Consider the following 19,705-nt stretch of genomic DNA (forward strand, 5'->3'; position numbering starts at 1 on the left):
CTCGACGATCACTTCTCTAACACGGTACAAGTTCTGATAGCCCGAACAGCTTTTCCATTGCAACTGCTCGGTATTTAAACATTCCGGGCTAATGTAGCCACACCTACTATACACATATCAACCTATCAGGTTGAGCGAATAAAGGCCAATCACAAACGTTCCCGCTCCCAGTCTGTTTGAATGTGATTGGTTGCATTTGTCTTCGGCTTGCATCCCTGCCGAAGACGAAGCTTTACATTGCTTCCTTATGAGATGATTCACATTCATCTTAATGCATTCATGGCAGCATCTGAATATATTACACTCCCCCAATAGCTAGCAATCCAAAATAGTCCAGTGGAGCCTGAGCGGTGGGCATTGCCTTCTGACACACTTCCAGTGATGTCAGGGGGTGTGACATATGCAAATAAGTTATGCTAATGAGTTATACTAATAAGCTCCTGCACTTCTTTTTCTATGAAATGACCCCTGCATAAATCAGATACTATAAAGCTTTATAGTTTGTCAGAGCTTTTGAGGGGGTTTAAATGGCAGGCAAAACCTGTGATTTATGGGATATGCGAAACTCTAAATTAGTAAATTAGTGAGACACATTGGTATTCTTCTGATGAACATAATGTATACTTTTTTAGCATCTGTTATATTTCATTAACCAATCATATTTCTGTTTATATACTACTCTATATTATTGCAGAATACTATAACATCATCAGAATATAAGAAAATAGCAATATGAACCCGGGGAATGTGAGAAAGGTCATTAGACCTTTTAACATTTATATGTTAAAAGTGTTATGCTGGAAAAAGAGGGGTGAAGGTGCACCTGGGGAATTAAATGAGTCGGATAAAGTAGGAACAGGCGATGAAAAATGAAGAAAAGAAGTCGAAAGAAATGAGTTTGATTGCATGGGGGAGAAGACTTCAAAGTCAAATAAGATCAGTTGAAACAGAGGATATACGCATTGTGCCTCAATGGCAAAAAGTAAAGTCTGTCTACAGCTTTGATCCTGTGGCCTTTTATACTTGTGGTAGACAATTCTGCTTGAAGAAGAGAGGAATGGTATTTTTCTGATTCCCTCCTTTCGCCTCTAGCTTCCAACTTCAACTGCTATGATGTTCCTCGGCTTCTGCTGACCCACAGGGAAAGAATTCAGGAGATCCAGGTGACTGCAGTGGGAAGGAGATGCAAGAAAGTCACTGAGTCTGTAGTGAAGCTCTGTTTGTGATGCAAAGAATCTGAGCCTACATTTAAAATTTTGTTTATTTATTTATAATTTCAGTTTATATACCGCCCTTCCCTGAGTTCACAAGGCTCAGGGCAGTTGACAACAAAAAATACAATATAAAAACAAGAATAGCACAGTTAAGTTAATGTTAAAAAAACATCAAATGGTGCCAAAGTAGATACAATATGTATTACTGTCCCTCAAAGTAGGAGAAAGTAGGGGGGGGGGAAGTGCCAGATAAGATGGTCACTGTTGCTGTCCTCAACCAGAACATCTCTGCCTTACATGGCCTGTGGAACTGCATAAAGTCCTGCAAGGCATGGTTATTATTTGGCAGAGAGTTCCACTAGGTATGGGCTCTGGTCAAGGACAGCCAGACATCTTTAGGGCTAGGAATCATCACCAGTAGATTATTTCCAGCAGAGAGTAAAGCTCTTCAGGGGACATACCAGATGAGACGGTCCTGAAATATCCCTCTCAATGGTGAACCTCATGAATCCAGTCATTGAAAAATGTAGTGTAATAAAATAACACAACTCACTGCTTGTAAATTCTATCTGAGAATGTTGCCACAGTAGAGTCAGGCCCTGCACTACATTCACATCAGCATACTTCATGGAAGATTACAAGTATTTCATCCCGCCTGTATTTATGGTTCAATCCAGCAAATTCACTGAGTGATCCGGGGGGGGGGGCTTTTTTGCACAGAGGTACTGTGATGGTTACTCAACTGTTTCCTATGGACAGAAAGGGAAAATTATTTGAGGTGGTGGTCATTTAACTATTTTGGCCTCCCCTGTTCCCACTGCCCACATTGTTGCAGTGCTCATAGCGCTTGTTGTGATTTGCCCTGCTTACAGAGACCAACAGAGCATCACCCCAGGAGGCGCTATGAATCTGCCTTGATTAGTTGCCTTCTTTTTTGGTTGGACTGAAACTTGATTTTAAATTTCTATTCTTTATCTTTTAATGTTAAATTAGTTTGTTTTTAAATCCTAATGTTTTATTGTTATTATGTTGCTGACTGAAATGTTGTGACCCTCCCTGAGCCCATTTGTGAGGGAGGGTGGCCTATAAGCCTAATAAATCAAATCAATCAAAAGCTAGATTCCCATGAACTTCTAACTTTTAGGGGGGACATTTCATAGTCAAAAGAGTTTGTATATACCCATTTTACTCACTTTGTTCTTTTTTCAGTTCTTTAGACTGGGCCCATAAAATTCTACATGGGGCAAATTAACAATTAAAAATGCTTAGAGGAACCTATTCTACATGGGTATATGTTTTTTCTCTTTGTCTTCCCTAAAAGTCAGAGGAACGAAACATTATTTTGCAGTCATTAACCCCATCCCCTTAAAATGTAGCAAATAACATTTGATTAAGATTAATACATTTCTTTTGGTACAGCACCTCATAAATATTTTTAGTTCGTAAATCACCTTCTGCATATAACTTTGAACTACACTATAAACTGCTTATTTCCTTTGATGCTATTCAGTGATGGATAGCTTCTATTTAGGCTAAATTAATCTAATCTTTATGGGAGAAAACATAAAAACAAGGCTGACTAAATCTTTCTTGCTTCTCAGCAGTTTATGAAAATATAATGTTTTGGACCATTTGAGAAAAAGGACAGAAGAATTCAATGTAATTTTGCATCGAATGTCAAATGAATATTTTTTATAAAAATAACACACTTTCCTCAAAAATAACAACAGCAACATTGCACTGGGAAAGGTCATCTAGACATTTTCTTTAAATTTTTGACACCAATGTGAATTAGTCTGGTTGTTTGGACTATCTGTTTATACGTTTTACAATAGAAATTCTACTTGCCTTTGCAGGGACCTTCCTCCCCTCCCCAGCTGATGTTCTTTTTTGGTTTAATTAGGTTGACCTTTCAGTTCACTTGGCTGCCCTCAAAATGAATGATAAAGACTGTTCTCTTGAAAGGAGTGAAGAAAGACGGGAGACAGTCATAGGAAATAAAATATCTGATACAGTGATCCTGGTGATATAATAGCATCATCATTATTTTCATAGCCACAAACACAAAGAAATACTGGCCTCTGCAAATTTTGTGAAGCTTTAATGATGACAGGTTATTTCTCATCTTCCTGAATGAACATTTTATAGCTCACTTGATGACTAATATCTTCAAGGGTCTGTTTTTACTGTCCAGTAATGGCTTGCCTTCTCCACACTTTCAGGTTACAAATGGTAAACTCTAAGTAAAGCTGAAACAACTTCTGTAACTGATGGCAGCTGAGGGACTATCATTTATCTTACACAAAAGGCGTACACACACACACACACCGTCTGTCTGTCTGTCTATCTAGCTATCTAGCTATCTAGCTATCATCTAGCTGAATAAACTGCAGATTGCATTTTCATGAAAGTCAGCATATGTTCTTCAAAAGATTCAGATCTGATCTAGGTTTAAAAACTGGTAGAAGACAGATCGGCTATAGAAGAAGAAATTGGATTTATACCCCGCCCTTCACAAACCAAAGGTGTCTCAGAGTGGCTTACAAACTCCTTTCCCTTCCCCTCCCCACAACAGACACCCTGTGAGGTAGGTGGGGCTGAGAGAGCTCTTGACAGAAAATGCTGTTTTTCAAGAACAGCTGTGCCAGAACTATGGCTTGCCCAAAGTCATCCAGCCAGGTGCAAGTGGAGGAGTGGGGAATCAAACCCGGTTCTCCCAGATTAGAATCCGTGCACTTAACCACTACACCAAACTGGTATATTATAGGTGATTCAGAACATCAAAGCTTTTCAGCATAAGCAGGGGTCGTTTCGTAGAAAAAGAGCTAGGGGAACTCATTAGCATAGCTCATTAGCATATGCCACAACCCTGACATCACCGGAAGTGTGTCATAAGGCCACACCCCCTGACATCACCGGAAGTGTGTCATAAGGCCACACCCACCACTCAATTAGTCTTTGTCTTAAAGGTTAGTCTTAAAGGTGCTATTTGTTAGTCTTAAAAGTGCTATTTGAACTCTTGGGCTTTTTGCAGCAACAGACTAACACATCTACCTCGGGGAAGCTCCTGGATGGGGCTGGAAGTCCTTGCGGAGGCCACGTGGAGTGGCCTCGGCCAGGCAGAGGGGGAGGACGCCAACTTACCCTCCTGCTTCTTCCTCCTTCTGCAACAGAATGAGGCTGGAAGAAGGGGGCGGCCGGAAGAAGGGGCGGGGCTTTGTCATGTGCTCCACCCCCCTGCACCTCATCCGGGGGAACTGCGATCCCCCGCGATCCCCCCCAAAATGACCTCTGAGCATATGTCTCTATTTTATAATGCAAATTATTTTTATGAGGGGAATACACTAATCTTGTGAATGCTCTGAATACTAATATGCTATAATAATAACCGTAGGTACAGACAAATTGATAAGACTTCTTAATACTCAGAATTCCTATTATACTTTTAAGTGTTAACACTGGGTTGGCTTCTCCCACTCTGCTCAGTTACCTGTGGAACCTTCCTTTAGCCAAGGAGTCTTCCACTGAAGGAAGAGCCTCCTCTGCTAGAAGAAGATCATAGGAACAAAGTCTGTTTGCTCTAGAGGGAGACTCCACACGGAGCTTAGCAAAGTGATTGGATCCAACTGATTATGTTCTTGTAATCCTTACCACTCAGTAAGCAAAAAATGGTAGAGGAAAACTATGTAAACTGCTCTGGGTCCCCATTGGGGAGAAAGGTAGAGCATAAATGAAAAACAAAAACAAATAAATAAGGTATGTGAGTATTATTATCACTAGAGTTGCCAGGTCCTCCCTGGCCATCTGGGGGTGATGGGATTGTAGGGATGCCAGATCCAGGTGGGAAAACTTCTGGAGATTTGGAGATGGAGCCTGAGGAGGATAGGGACCTCAGTGGGGTACAATGTCATAAAGTCTACCCTCCAAAGCAACCTTTTCTCCAGAGGAACTGATCTCTGTAGTCTGGAGATGACCTGTAATTCTGGGGGATCTCCACATGAAGCTGCCTTATACTGAATCTGTGTTCCCTCTAAGGTGAGTTAGTGTGAGCTAGCTCACAGTTTTTTAGCCTCAAACTCACAGATTTTTGTCTTAGCTCAGGAAGGATGGCTCCAGAGCAACCTAATTTATGCAGTAGCCAAATTGCTCACTCACAGCTTTAATGCCAGTAGGTCACAAAATAGATTTTTTGCCCACAGGACTCCACAGTTTAGAGGGAGTATTGGCCGTTTCCTTAATTGTAACTGAGAGTAATTAATTACTCTCAGCATTCTACAGATCTACAATCAATCTCCAATTTTAACATATTTATTTCCATCACTGTTTTTGCCTCAAAATTGAACTCAACCAAATGGTTACCATATAAACTATGCTTATTATTCCATTTGATCTTTGTATCTGTTAAACATCTTCATTATGCTGCATGATAATTTCTTTTGCTCACCCTCTACCTGTATGTATGGACTGGCAATTTCCAATTTTGTTTCTGTCTCTGGCTGATTTCGCACTAGAGCTGCCTCGATGTTGCGCCGCCGTTTGCCCCGATACTATTTGTCAATTTCACACCCGAAGCTGCGGGGCTGCATTTTCACTCGCGGCTTTGCCCAATTTTCCCCGCAGTTTCGTGATCCTGTTTTTTGAGGATCACAAAACTGCGGAGGAAATCAGGCGAAGCCGTGGGTCAAATGCAGCCCCGCGGCTTCAGGTGTGAAATTGACCAATAGTATCTGGGCAAACGGCAGCACAACATTGAGGCAGCTCTAGTGCGAAATCAGCCTCTGTCTTCACTCTATTTGCCCCTTCCTGGCAACTAACCCCTCCTCTCTCTTTCTATATATAATGGCTGACGAACTTCTGTTTCACTGTATCAGAAGTGTGCTTGCACATGAAAACTTATACCCTGAATAAAACTTTGTTGGTCTTAAAAGTGCCACTGGACTCAAATGTTGTTCAAACCTTATTTATAGGTCAGTCTCCACTGATAGTTAAATATCTCACCTGCTCACTGAATTAAACACCAGTTTGGTGTAGCGGTTAACTGTGCGGACTCTAATCTGGGAGAACCAGGTTTGATTCCCCACACCTCCACTTGCACCTGGCTGGATGACCTTGGGCAAGCCATAGTTCTGGCACAGCTGTTCTTGAAAAACAGCAGTTTCTGTCAGAGCTCTCTCAGCCCCACCTACCTCACAAGGTGTCTGTTGTGGGGAGGGGAACGGAAAGGAGTTTGTAAGCCACTCTGAGACTCCATTGGGTAGTGAAGGGTGGGGTATAAATCCAATCTCTTCTTCTCTTCTTCTTCTAAATATGGCTTGGGGACTATTAAGAAGGATTCACAAATGCTCCATATTCAACATGGCCATGCTGCCTGAAATGCCATCCCACCCATAACACTCTGTTTCCCTTATGGTGTGCAGTGGTGCAGAAGTCAACTGTAATGTATATGGTGTCATGAAATCAAGGGCTATTACTATTACTCATAGAGCTGCCTGTTTTCTGCTTCACTAGTGCAGCAAACTAATTGAAATTAAGGGTATCTCAACATAAATTTTGCAATGCTTTGGCTTCATTTTCTCTATTAACACTTGACTGAACTAAAAATTCATTAGGTACTAACTGAATCATTTTAAACTCCTTTAAAATACTTAAAGAGGCTTGTAGATTTTACAGTGAAACTACTTGATTAATGTATGCTATAGGTATAAGGAGACTGAAATATGTATCTGAACCCATTTACTAGAGTAAGCCACCACTTTCTGCTTACACTTAGCAACTGCTAACCTGCTGTTTGAAGATGGTTTTACATTTATTTTTTTTACTGACTTGGAGGAACAGAAGACAGCAAAATATTATAAGAGAATACTAACTGATTCTGGTACAGGATCTTAATGACTGTTGCATCTAAATATAAGGATTTGAAGCTGTTTGATACCAAATCAGACCATTGGTTCACCTAACTTAGTGTTTGCTAAATGACAGCAGATCTACACATTCAGAAAGGGCTTTTCCAGCACTGCTACCCAAGAGCATGAGATGCCAAAAGTACAACCTGGGACTTCCTATATGCTAAATATGTGTTTTGCCACTGAGCCCCCCCCCACACACACACACTTCAGGTCCACTACCATTCTTCCGGCCTCCTGAAAAGTCAGTGCAGATATGCCACTCCAGAAGATGAAGGAATCCTTTGGGCAATCCCTCATATAGCATGAGGAGCTACAGTAAGAAGTTAGCACTTGGACAATAGATGCACTCAAACACTTGGGACATATGAAGTGGCATCTTTGAATCCAGTCTGGAAGTGGATTCTATATACAGGATAATAGACCACCTTAAATATTGTTATGAATTTTATTGAGAATGTGTAATATTGTTTTATTGTATTTTAACTATTTAACCCGGCATAAGCCGCTTGTTAGCCGCCATGAGCACCTTGGAAGGGCGGGATATAAATCTCAAATAAATAATAAATAAATAAATAAATAAATACGTGCAAATTAAATCTACTTCTCTGTTTGAATCTCATTAGAAAACATACATAAAATGGGTCCTCTTGTTATTGATGATACAGCTGTCTTTTAAAACAATTTTTGTGGGCAACTTCCATGTGGAGAGGCAAACACCCATGCTTCTCCCCACAGACAACAAACAGTCCAGCTTTCTATAAGCATTTGGGACATTATTTATTTAATGTTTGTGTAAGTTCCCAGGGCAGATGGAGTCAGTAAGGCATCACCCACCCAGAGTAAGAACACACACTCCAAACCAGACAAAAAGGACACCAAATCATCTCTCTGTGTGAGAAAGAACTGCTGACTTCAGAAGCTGAGTTTATGTTATTTCTTTTGTAATTTCTCCACCTTGCCTCCAATACAAACACTGTTAATGAGTATTGGGAGTCTATAAAAAAAAAAAAGCAGAGTTCGGCAGGATCATGAATCTATAACTTGCCTTATCCTGAATCTTGCTTGAAGCATTTTTCCCCTTCTGGTCAATCAATTCTCTGATATGGGCAGTCATACAGGCTGGGAGAATAATGATGGGGCACAGCAAGGTAAGTTGCGCGGGGGGGGGGAGAATTTATCTCTCCTTGACCAATCACCCTATTTTTGTAGAAAACCAGACACCTCAAATCTGCCAGTAGAGGGTCCCAGGCAAGGGCAGAAAAGCTCACTCACCTGTGCTTCTTCTGTAATTGAGAAATTAGTTGCTTATAAAATGGTGACATTCCTCCCTGAAATGGAGGCTCATTTGCATGAAGGGTATAGTCTCTGAGAATATCATCCCAGTTGGGTAGTAGTAAAGGAAATTATATCTCGAAATAGGTTCCATTAAAATAAATGGATTTATTGTTGGTTTTATGCATTTATTTATTATTTTACTATGTGTTGTGAGCCACTCTGAGCCTGCTTGCGGGGCAGGGTGGGATACAAACTGAATAAAATATAAAATGAATAAATATGAATGACTGATTGATTTTCTAATATAACAATTCCACCATTAAAGGTACATGTTTTTAAAATGGCATATATGCTCACTGAAAATCTAACTCTTTTTTTTACTCTCTCCATAATATATGGACATCCAAAGGAGAACATGTGTTTCATTATAAATGTGTTCTCATCTTTTAAAGTGTGAAAATAGTTTTGGAGACATTTCTCTTCCTAGGACTGACACAAATGCTGTAATTGTTTGTTTTTCTTTCTTAGGAATTAAATATTGGCATTGCAACCAAGGGGGTGGATGTTTGTTTCTGCAATGTGAACAAGGATGCTGGAAGGTCTTTAATTTGATGTGTTCTTGAAGATGGTACATCCAAAATGACTTTTTGAGCCTTGGGATTGTCCCAGACTAAAATAATACATCGTAAACTGCAGTATTCTTAAAAAACAAGAATCCCTTTAGGCTTCAGAATTAGGAGAACTAGGGCATTTGGCCAGAATAAAAAAGGGACACAAAATGTTCTATGCACATGCAGTGTAGAGAACAAAATAATAACAACCGCAACAAATGCTTAATACTGCCAAAATATTAGTCATTATAACAACACGGGGAATTGAACCTTCAGGTTCCCCTCATTATGAAAATAACTTAAGGTGTCAACTTAATACTCTTTAACCACAGGCTCCTATGGGGAGCACATGGAATAGAACTGAAGAGAAGACAAGTAGGAGTCCTGAAAGTCATTACCAAAGAATCCCCCTGACACTCTCTGTGCTTTTAGCTTGCCAATTGCTATATAAAATCATATATTACTGTTAAATTGAACAACTGAAAAGGTTACCCAGGATTAAAGCTTTTAAAAGGGCAAATATAGCCATGGAACTACAAGGAATAAATTTTATAACATACGCTTGATTCTGTATGTTTGTGGAGACACCATGGCTTAGTGGGAGAGCATATGCATATATAAGGCCCTTGGTTTAATCTCTGGCACCTCCAACTACTTTTGGGGAAATGCAATGAGGCCTTGAGGAGCTGGTATCAGTCAGAGTAGATGGTGTTGTCCTAGATGGATCACTGGAGTAGATTCACTCTAAAGTAGGCTTGCCAAGTCCCCCCGGGGGGCGGGGAAATGCCCAACCAAGAGGCCTGTTACCTGCCACCGGCAGATTGGGCCCTGGGGGAACCCTACCCCCAAAGCACGTGACATGCCCGGCGTCAGCATGTCACCCGGAAGTGATGCAGTCGTGTTGGGTGCATTGGGGGTGGGGCTGCGGTCATCCGAGGGAAAACTCTATGGTTTTCCCTCGGATGATTGTGGCCACACCCCCAGCATGTCCGACGTGGTCGCGTCACTTCCGGGTGACGTAATTGCGGTGTGCGTGCGCTACGCACGCACACATGCATGACCTCCCAGAGCAGTGCTGGACTCCCCCACTATACAGATGGTAAGGACTTGGCAACCCTACGCTAAAGGCCCAACTACACTATCTTTTAACAAGTTGTGTTTGGGTTCCCCAGATCAAATTCACTTTTCCCTCAGTCAGGCTGTAGCTGCAAGGAATCTCACTTGTAAAGCCTGCAGGGATTTGACTCAGGAGAGTGGTTAGGACTGCCAGGCATGGCCTGAGATTGGGCAAATGGGGGGCAGGGACACGGGGGTACATCACCAGAGTGATGACATCAGTTTTGGAGAATACTTAGAAGCAGTATTCCCTAGAAGTGGCAACACTGCGTGGGCCATGGCAGTGAGTTTTTATTAATTTTTAATTTATTATAATTTTAAATTTCCCACTGCTGCAACTTTGAGTGGTAACATGGAACAGGAACTCGGGGCAAGGAATCCCCTACCCCAACCAGTGGCTTAGCAGCCCTAATGGAGGTGTAGGGGGAGGAAGGGGCTCCTGCCTTCCTCTGCACATCTTTTTTCTGAACCTCAAGAACCTTAAGGGGCAGTTATTTGCTTAACTTTGGAGCTGCCTTTTGGCTTAGGGAGAAGGTATGGGGAGGAGGCATGAGCCCAGATACCCCTCCTCCCCAGATTAAATTCAGCTCCTGTGGGCTTTAAAAGTGATTTCCCTGCAACAGTAGAGTGACTGAAAGAAAGTGGCGTGGGAGGAACCCAAACGCAAGTAATTAAAAAAATTATCATGTAGTTTGGCCCTAATCCCAATAAACTAGGGTAATTTTGCATAGGACTACACTGTCAGCAGAAGGCGGTTTCTTTTTTTAAATTTTTTTTTTATTTTCCTTGTCACATGCTTACAACACAAATCACACTTTTTATAATGCTGTATAATCTGTTACAACCTCTTGTACATCATATCACTGGCAATGGCTGTTAAGTTACAATGGTTATAGAAACTAAATGATTTCCCCCCGTCATTGCCAGTGCACGCTTAACACACTATTTTTTCTTTCCTTAAACTCCAACTCAAATTATACAAACTTAATAAAATGATAGTTATTGTTATCCCAAAGAATTTATCTTATATCTTATCTATAATATATTATGCCTTTTAATTACTCTTAAATAAAAAGAATAATCAGCGGCCACAAAATTTAAATCTTCGTGGTGGAGTTCTTGGGGATTGCCACCTCTGTATGGGGCTTTGGAAATTCCAAAGGGGGTCTTCCTCTAAGGCCCCACCCTCTGGGAGGTGGTAGGGGAGTTCCTTCCAAGTGCCTTTCCCGCTATGCTCCTATTATACCTTAATGTCACTATGTTTAAAACAAAATATTAATATTAAATCTGCTTATCTGAAATTAAACCTGTTGTCATCCCATTTTTTGTCCGAAACTTAAAGTTCTAGAGCACTTAACATTTCCTCTCCGGACTTGATATCATGGACGTTGAAGGTTCTGAGAAGGCGGTTTCTTACTTGTTCTGTAGCCTGTTTCTCAAGGCTCTTTAACTGGTTTTATTTATTTAGAGCATTTTTAACTTACCAATCTCCAGTTATGAATGCAAAGCCTGTCATTTTTATAATCACAAGTCATTATAATAATTTAAAAGACAGCAACTCTTCAAACCCGAATCCATACACACAATACAGAGAGGTGCCAGCCTTGCTACTTTCACAGAATGCTAACAATGTGGATGGCCTTCTTAACATGCTCAGGAAGTCTGTTCCACAGTGTGAATGCAAATGTAAAAAATACCCATGAGTGGGCAGTGGTGGTTATAATCTGTCTTCAGGGAGGAATGGAGTGCAGTTGCTGGTAATCACAGCAGAAATTCCAGTCAGTTAGATGCTAGGAGAGGCAGTTATTGACTGCCAAGGTGACGTGTAAGGATTCTGGTATGGTGATCCTAACCTTAAGCAACATAAACTATTCAAGGATAGGATCACTACTAAATAAACAGGATGGAACAAAAAAAATGCAGTGAAATTTGGATTACAGGAATCTGAAACCAAGCAGATATTTGAAACAGAGCTGAAAACAAAGCATAAACATTAACACATGTTAAATGATGCATAGTTAAGATCATACACACAGCAACAACCAGTACATACTATACAATGTAGTATTGTTGTGTTCTAATGGTGACCGCACACGCGGTCGCCCTTACATGTGGCCTTGCGAACTAACCTACCTTCGCATCCTGAGACAATAGAAGGAGAGGATCCTAGAACCAGCCTATCAGCTCATCTGGATCCTCAAGGGAACCTATGGTTGCTCTAAAACTGTAAATAATCCTATCACAGGTGTGTGTGTGTGTGTGTGTTGGGGTGTGGTTTGTACTTGTATTTAAAGCGGGCTTCTGGCCGGCTTCTATAGCTCCAGTTTCTTCTTTTCCTAAGTAAAGTATGAGCTGAAATCACTACGCTATGCCTCACTCTCAGTACTTTATAAGTATGTTCTACAGTCCCTACCTGTTTACCAACACATCTTTCTGAATCATTTTGTTTGAGTACAGCCTCCTTATCTGCATGAAATTTCCCTCCTGAATAATTCAGTTTTGAATTGTCTGCAGAATGCCAGGAGAGTGAGAGCTGCTTTGATGCAATGGAAACCTTTCCCATTAATGGAAACATTTACTTGCTAGAAATATTTAAAATAAATAAACACAACAGTTCTAAATAAAACAATTGATTCCTCATATTCCTCAATGTCAAATCCATTTATCAGCATCACTAGTCTGGAACATTCCATTAAGAATTTAGGAGGGAAGTATCTTCTTACTACATAAGATTATGGGCCAAAAAATAATGATTTTGGAATGCCCTATGTGTAGCTCTGTGTTTATCATTTATTGCTCTGTGAATAATTTTTTTTACTGTATCATGTCTCATAGTTTCATTTCGTTTTGAATTTCTATAGTAGTACTGTGACTGTGAAGAAGATCTTGACTTGAAACATGCTTAAAGTCCAGGATGCATGTAGTTGCATGGTTACCATCTATATTCGAACATTGTATTTAAATTGTAACGGTATCCTAGCACAGGCCCGGGACCACTCGCCACACCCAACTCCTCTGATGCTGGAGACCGGTGAGGGAGTCAACATGGCCACCTCCAGGCTGGGGTCACTGGGATGGCTGGCCCCAACCTGCCACTTATTCTAGTCAGAGGCAAACATGCCCCGAGGGGGCCCTAAGCTGCCAACACAGAAGGAGGAACAGGGTGGGAAGCGGGGAGCCCTGGGGAGACCACCAAGACAGCGGGCAGAGGCGGGGCAAGGGGGGGGGGCCAGGCCTTGGGAGAGGACCTGCTGTGAGGAAATATGGGGATTAGGGCACATCAGGGGAGACTCACCTTCATGGCTGCCTAGGAAGAGGACAACGTGAGCCAGCAAGGAGATGGTGGGGCAGGGGTGGGATCTGGGCAAAGACTGGAAGGAGCGAGTCCAGAGGTGAGGGGTGGGGACAAGGTAGGGGATGGCACAGCCTATGGGAAGGCAGGGAGTGGGAATGGAAAAGGACTGGAGCCACTGGGAGAGGGGGTGGACCACAGAGGGGGAAATAAAAGGAGGAAGAGATGCCAAAGAGAGGAAGATGGAGGCTGGGGTAGCAGCAGCAGTGGCGAAGAGACATGTGTGAGAGAGTGAGGGTGCATTTTACAGGCCCTGCAGAACTCTAAGTCCCGCAGGGCCCTGATCTCACTTGGGAGCATGTTCCACCAAGCAGGGCCAGGGCTGAAAAAGCTCTGGCCCTAATGAGGCTAGACAGATGTCTTTCAGGTCAGGGATTGCCAGGAGATGTTGTTCCTGTATTTAATAAAAATACACCTTCTTTTCACCCATGCTGATGTCTAGCATCTTCATTTTAAGGGGTATGGGAGCAAAATGGAAAGTGCTCAGTTTGGTTAAGTGCGCGGACTCTACTCTGGGAGAACCATGTTTGATTCCCCACTCCTCCACTTGCACCTGCTGGATGACCTTGGGCAAGCTGTCCTTGAAAAACAGCAGTTTCTGTCAGAGCTCTCAGCCCCACCTACCTCACAGGGTTGTGGGGAGGGGAAGGAATTTGTAAGCCGCTCTGAGACTCCTTTGGGTAGTGAAGGGCGGGGTATAAATCCAATCTCTTCTTCTTCTTCTTCACTTGCATGAGGGTCATTCCCCCCCATTCACAAAAAAAACCCCGGAAACCAGAAGACTGTTATGGGAGAGATAACAGGACAGATGCTGGAGTGGCTCCCCCTGTCTTTTTCTCTGCCCCATTCACAACAGAACATTTTATGGGTAACCACTCATTTATACTGCTTCCATCTTCTGCGATTTTAAAACACCAGAGCTTGTTTTAAAATTGGCATTTTAATGGTTTATATGAGACTAGAAATAAGGCCCGTTGTGGAAATAAATACAACGGGAGCTAGAAAGAGGCTCTGGGAGAGTGCTCTGGCTTTGGGCAAACAGTGTCAGTTTGCTGTGGCGACCTCAGCAGGGTATAATGACAGAGTCCACTGTTTTCTCCAGAGGGACTGATCTGTGCTACCTGAAGAGCAGTTGTGAGTGATCTCTAGCCCTTACCTGGAGAGTGGCAACAATTGTTACCCAGGCTCCACCCCTCAAATCTCCAGGAATTTCCATACCTAAAGCTGGCAATGCACCAAACAATTCCTAAGGATTTTCCGAAACACTACTCTGTCGATACATTGTAACACTTTGAATTAGCACCAGAGCTTTAAGTGCTCTCCAGCTGTCACCTGGAGACTGGCAACAGCTTGTTTGGAGGGTGGGGAGTATGGCATTGTATCTGTCTGAGGTCCCCCTCTTCCTCCTCCTTCTCAGACCCCACCCACAGCAGGCTTCATCCCTAAAATATCCTGGAAGTTTCCAACCTGGAGTTGGCAACCCTATGTCCTTTCCAGGCAACCATCAGCCTACCTTTATCTGCCTGTCTGTCTTCAGGTTTACTTCCCCCCCCCCAGCCTCTGCCTAGGGAAAGGGAGGTCTTTCCCTGCAGTGGGAACCAAAGCAGCTGACATCATTCTCCTCTCCCCCGTATGATCCGCACAACTAAATAAATAAACTACCCTATGAGGTATGTTAAGGTTGAAAGTGTGTGAATGGTCCATAATCCCCCAGGCAGCTTTTAAAACATGAACCTGGGACCTGCACACCACCAGAATACAGCAGGTTCCATATGAAACTGACATTCCAACTGCCTTGCGGGGGGGGGGGGAGTTTGAGGTGGGGAATGGAGTGAAGTCCAATCAGCTTCCATATGCAAAAGACCTTGAAACGCTGGGCGGGACTGCACAAAGCAGCCAGTCAACCCAGCCAGCATCTTCTGACTGACAGTTCAAGCGTCCATACACTAAAGGTGTGCATTTTAGAACGTTGGCACCCACTACTCCTTTATAATAAGGGAGAGATTAAATGATTCTCCCAACCATGCCTGTAATTCCTTGATGGAAGAAAGATGCAATAGATTTTTTTAAAAAATTGTTTAAATGCCAATTACTCACAAGTTACATTTGATAAAAGGCCCCAGATGTTACAAACAGAAGGGGCCAAACAAATTTACATGGTTAAATAAGACAGAAGCAAGAAAGGAAAACAATTACAGTAATCATTAAAATCCATTTTAACCAATAAATTATATTCAGGAGAAGATGTGTGTTGCCTCAATCAGCATTTAAAGAGTACAGATTAAACTGAATTTAGTGTTGTGGGGGGGGGGTTGACTGAAATTGTTTTTGGGTTCAATAGGAAAGGGAGACATTTCTCGGTAAAGTTGTAAATGATAATGAATAAACAGAATTGTCTGTAAAATACAAGGTCCTTAATATATACAAAGCAGCACAGAAAGCACTCATTCATTTCTTCTCATTTTTTCTCTCTAGAAAAACAGAACAGTTCCAATATGAATGAATAGAAATATTTAATGAGGAAAAGCATTGATGGCTTAGAAGAACTGCAATTAGAATTAAGAATTAATTGATTTTGAAAAAGTGGATTCAACAATCATTAAGTTCATGACTGAAAGAAATGAGGGAGGTTTGCTTCCAAAGTGACTTCTTTATATCACACACACAAAAAAAGCATTCTTATGTGAAGAAATGGCTGATGATGTTTTCTGCAGATAAATCATTACTGAGATTGCTTCCCAATGGAGAAAAACAGAATTGCCACATAATAGCAATGTGTGTGTACAATATATATGATAAATTCCTGTTTTTCAACATTGCTGAAATTTGTTATCAAGAAGTTTTGTAGCACCTTGGCAGTGTTTTTGATCCTCCTTTTGTTTCTCTGGTTGCTTTTAAAATACCCAACAGTCCTCTTTAAAAATTGGGTAACGATTTTCACTCACTATAACAAAGGCACATTGTCAGTTAACTATCACTTTTTAAAATGATTAACCAGTGTTCACAATGCAATATGCAAGCTAATGAATTACACTGAATGTTTTTGCATGCTAAATGTTCAATAGCTTTTCTATTTTAAGGTGGGGGAGGATAATTCTGGGGCATGTTTACAGGACAGGTGGGACCAAAAGAAGATGTAGAGTGATATTGTAGTGGGTAGCCATGTTGGTCTGAAGCAGTAGAACAAAGTTTGAACCCAGTGGCACCTTTAAGACCAACAAAGTTTTATTCAAGGTATGAGCTTTTGTGTTTTTCCCATAATTAAATCCAAACAAATGGTGACCATATAAACTTAGCTTGTTATTCCTGTTTGGTCTTTACATCTGTATGCTAATTTGCTGCTTATTGTCTGCCTATATGTATGGACAGTTAACATCCATTTCAGTGTATCTGAGGAAGTGGGCATACACACGAAAGCTCTTGCCTTGAATAAAACTTTGTTGGTCTTAAAGGTGCCACTGGACTCAAACTTTGTGACATTATGATCAGTGATCAGGTTGCCAGCTGTGTAGTTTATCAGCAAAGAGAAGCCATGGGGAGGCAATGTAGATCAGAACCATGTGTGATTGAAAATGCTATCTCTCAAGGTTACTGTTAGCCCCAGTGGAAAAAAGACAAGATTTCTGCTCATGTAACACTCCTTTCTCCTCTCCCACTGCTGGTCAAATTAGTTCCCAAAATGCTGTTCCTGTGGAGAAGCTAGAAATGCCAGCCTCCAGGTGGGACTTGGAGACCCCTCAAAATTAGATTTCATCTCCAGACTACACAGATCAGTTCCCCTGGAAAAAATTGATGCTTTGGAGGGTGGACTCTATGGTGCTGAGGTCCCCGTCTTCCCCAGGCTCCATCCACAAATCTCCAGAAGTTTCCAAACTTGGATCTGGTAACCCTACCCCCCATCCCCCACCGATGGCAGGGGCAACTTGGCAAATATTGGCTGAGAGTGTGTAATTGTCCCAATGTTAGCCAACGAGTTTCCATGGCACCTAGTTTTTGGGCACTGTGTGACACAGAGTGTTGGACTGGATGAGCCATTGGCCTGATCCAACATGGCTTCTCTTATGTTCTTATGTTCATGGCACAGTGAGGATTTAGAATTTGGGCCTCCCAAATCCTAGTCTGACACTCTGATCAGTACACCATTGGATAATTGAGAATATACAGACAAGTTAGAAAACAAAAATATGAAAAGCTTACTGTGCTTATAAAACAGCTTTGGCATCCAACTTCTTAGGAATGGTTCCAAGATGGAGCATTCTGGTACAGCCTGACAAGGCCTCACTTTGATATCAATGTCTTGATACACAACAACAATCCAAATTTCCTTCCAAGGCCATTTGGAAGGACTGAAAAGACCAGTCATTTCAGACGTATGTTTTAAGAGGTTAAGGTGCCACTGGGGGAAATTAGAAATGATCCATCATAGCTCCTTTAACAACCTGGTCAAATGGTAAGAGAAGCACAAGATTCAATTCTTTACTTAGCTCCATTAATTACCATATACTTGCTCTTTCTTCCTGGGATGTAACTCTGCCCTCACCCCACTGTTGAACCCATACTATCCTAAGCACACATTTTATCCTTTCATAACACTATTCCCTTCTGAGTAAATATATTTCTGTTTTATTATACTAGAAACTCACTATAAAATCTCAAATTACATATAGGTAGGCTGCAGGGCTTTTTTTGTAGAAAAAGCCCAGCAGGAACTCATCAGCATAATAGGCCACACACAACAGCAGAATATTCATTAGCATATTAGACCACACCCCTGGCAGTACAGCTCATTAGCATATTAGGCCACAGCCCATGCCTTCCCTTGGCTTGCCCAGGTGCCTCGCGGCTGTGGGGAGCCCAGGCAAGCTGGCCCTTGGAGGGGAGGGGAGGCAGTTTAAACTGCCTTCCCTTGGCTTGCCTGGGTGCCCCGTGGCTTGAAGGGAAGGGAAGGTAGTTTAAACTGCCTTCCCTTGGCTTGCCGGGGAAGGCATGGGGAGGCATTTAAATGCCTCCCTGATCCTTCCAGCCCCCCTGGCCTGCCTGCCTTGGAGTTGCCGGGGGGTCACTCTCCAAGCCTTCACTCTATAGCTACGCATGCAGAGGTTTTGGCTGTAGTGGGCATGGCCAACTCTGAAGCCAGCCGGAACTTTGTTCCTGTGCCTATTCCTGCCCAAAAATAGCCCTGGTAGGCTGAGATACAGAAGAAACAGAGCTTCCTTTTGAAATGTATAAATCAGTAGTGAACAATATCTGCCTCTATTATCCTTTAGATGCATTAAAACATTTTCCATATCTTTTATAACCTGTGCACTTTATTTAACATGGGTTTCTATGAGTATTCTGAAGTAAAGAAGTTGACATGCATCATGTTGTGCACTACATAAATGTGTGCCTGTGAGTGGAACAGCTAAACAATATGATGCAGGAAAATGAGCTTCATTGTAGACTGAGGCATAACAGGATAGAATTGAATACCATCTATTTTTGATCTTGCAGTTCCTAAACTGGCTAAAGTAATAAATATTTATTTATTTATTATTTAATTCAATTTATACCCCGCCCTCCCCGCAATGCGGGCTCAGGGCGGCTTACATAGGGGCAAACGCCAATATGAAACATAATTAAAACCATTTAAAATCCAACAGTACAAAACATTCATAACGAGTTACTGACTAAAGTGCTCTAGGTGTTCTACATGAAATTTCAGAGATGGCATATTTGAACTGCTCAGCATCGTCTGCTCCAGGGAAGCATTGATGTTCCCTCATCCAGGGCCAGGTGAAGATGGAATAATGATGATGGTAGTGGCGGCTCCTACTCATACGCCTGGTGGAAGAGCTCCGTCTTACAGGCCCTGCGGAACTGCACAAGGTCCCGCAGGGCCCGGATCTCCTCCGGGAGCTCGTTCCACCAGATAGGAGCCGCCACCGAGAAAGCCCTGGCCCTGGTAGCGGCCAGCCTGGCCTATTTGGGACCTGGCATTGCCAGGAGGTGTTGGGTACCAGACTGAAGTGCTCGAGGGGGAACATATGAGGAAAGGCGGTCCCTTAGGTAAGCTGGACCCAGACCATGTAGGTCTTTAAAGGTAAGAACCAGCACTTTGAAACGAATCCGGTACGCTATTGGCAGCCAGTGCAGCGCTTTCAGCACAGGCTGGATGTGGTCCCTTCTAGGAAGACCTATCAACAGCCTGGCCGCAGCATTCTGCACTAGCTGCAGCTTCCGGATTTGCGA

This window comes from Gekko japonicus, unplaced genomic scaffold (genome assembly GCF_001447785.1).
Source record: "Gekko japonicus isolate JY-2015 unplaced genomic scaffold, Gekko_japonicus_V1.1 scaffold61, whole genome shotgun sequence".
NCBI classification, from domain to species: Eukaryota; Metazoa; Chordata; class Lepidosauria; order Squamata; family Gekkonidae; genus Gekko; species Gekko japonicus.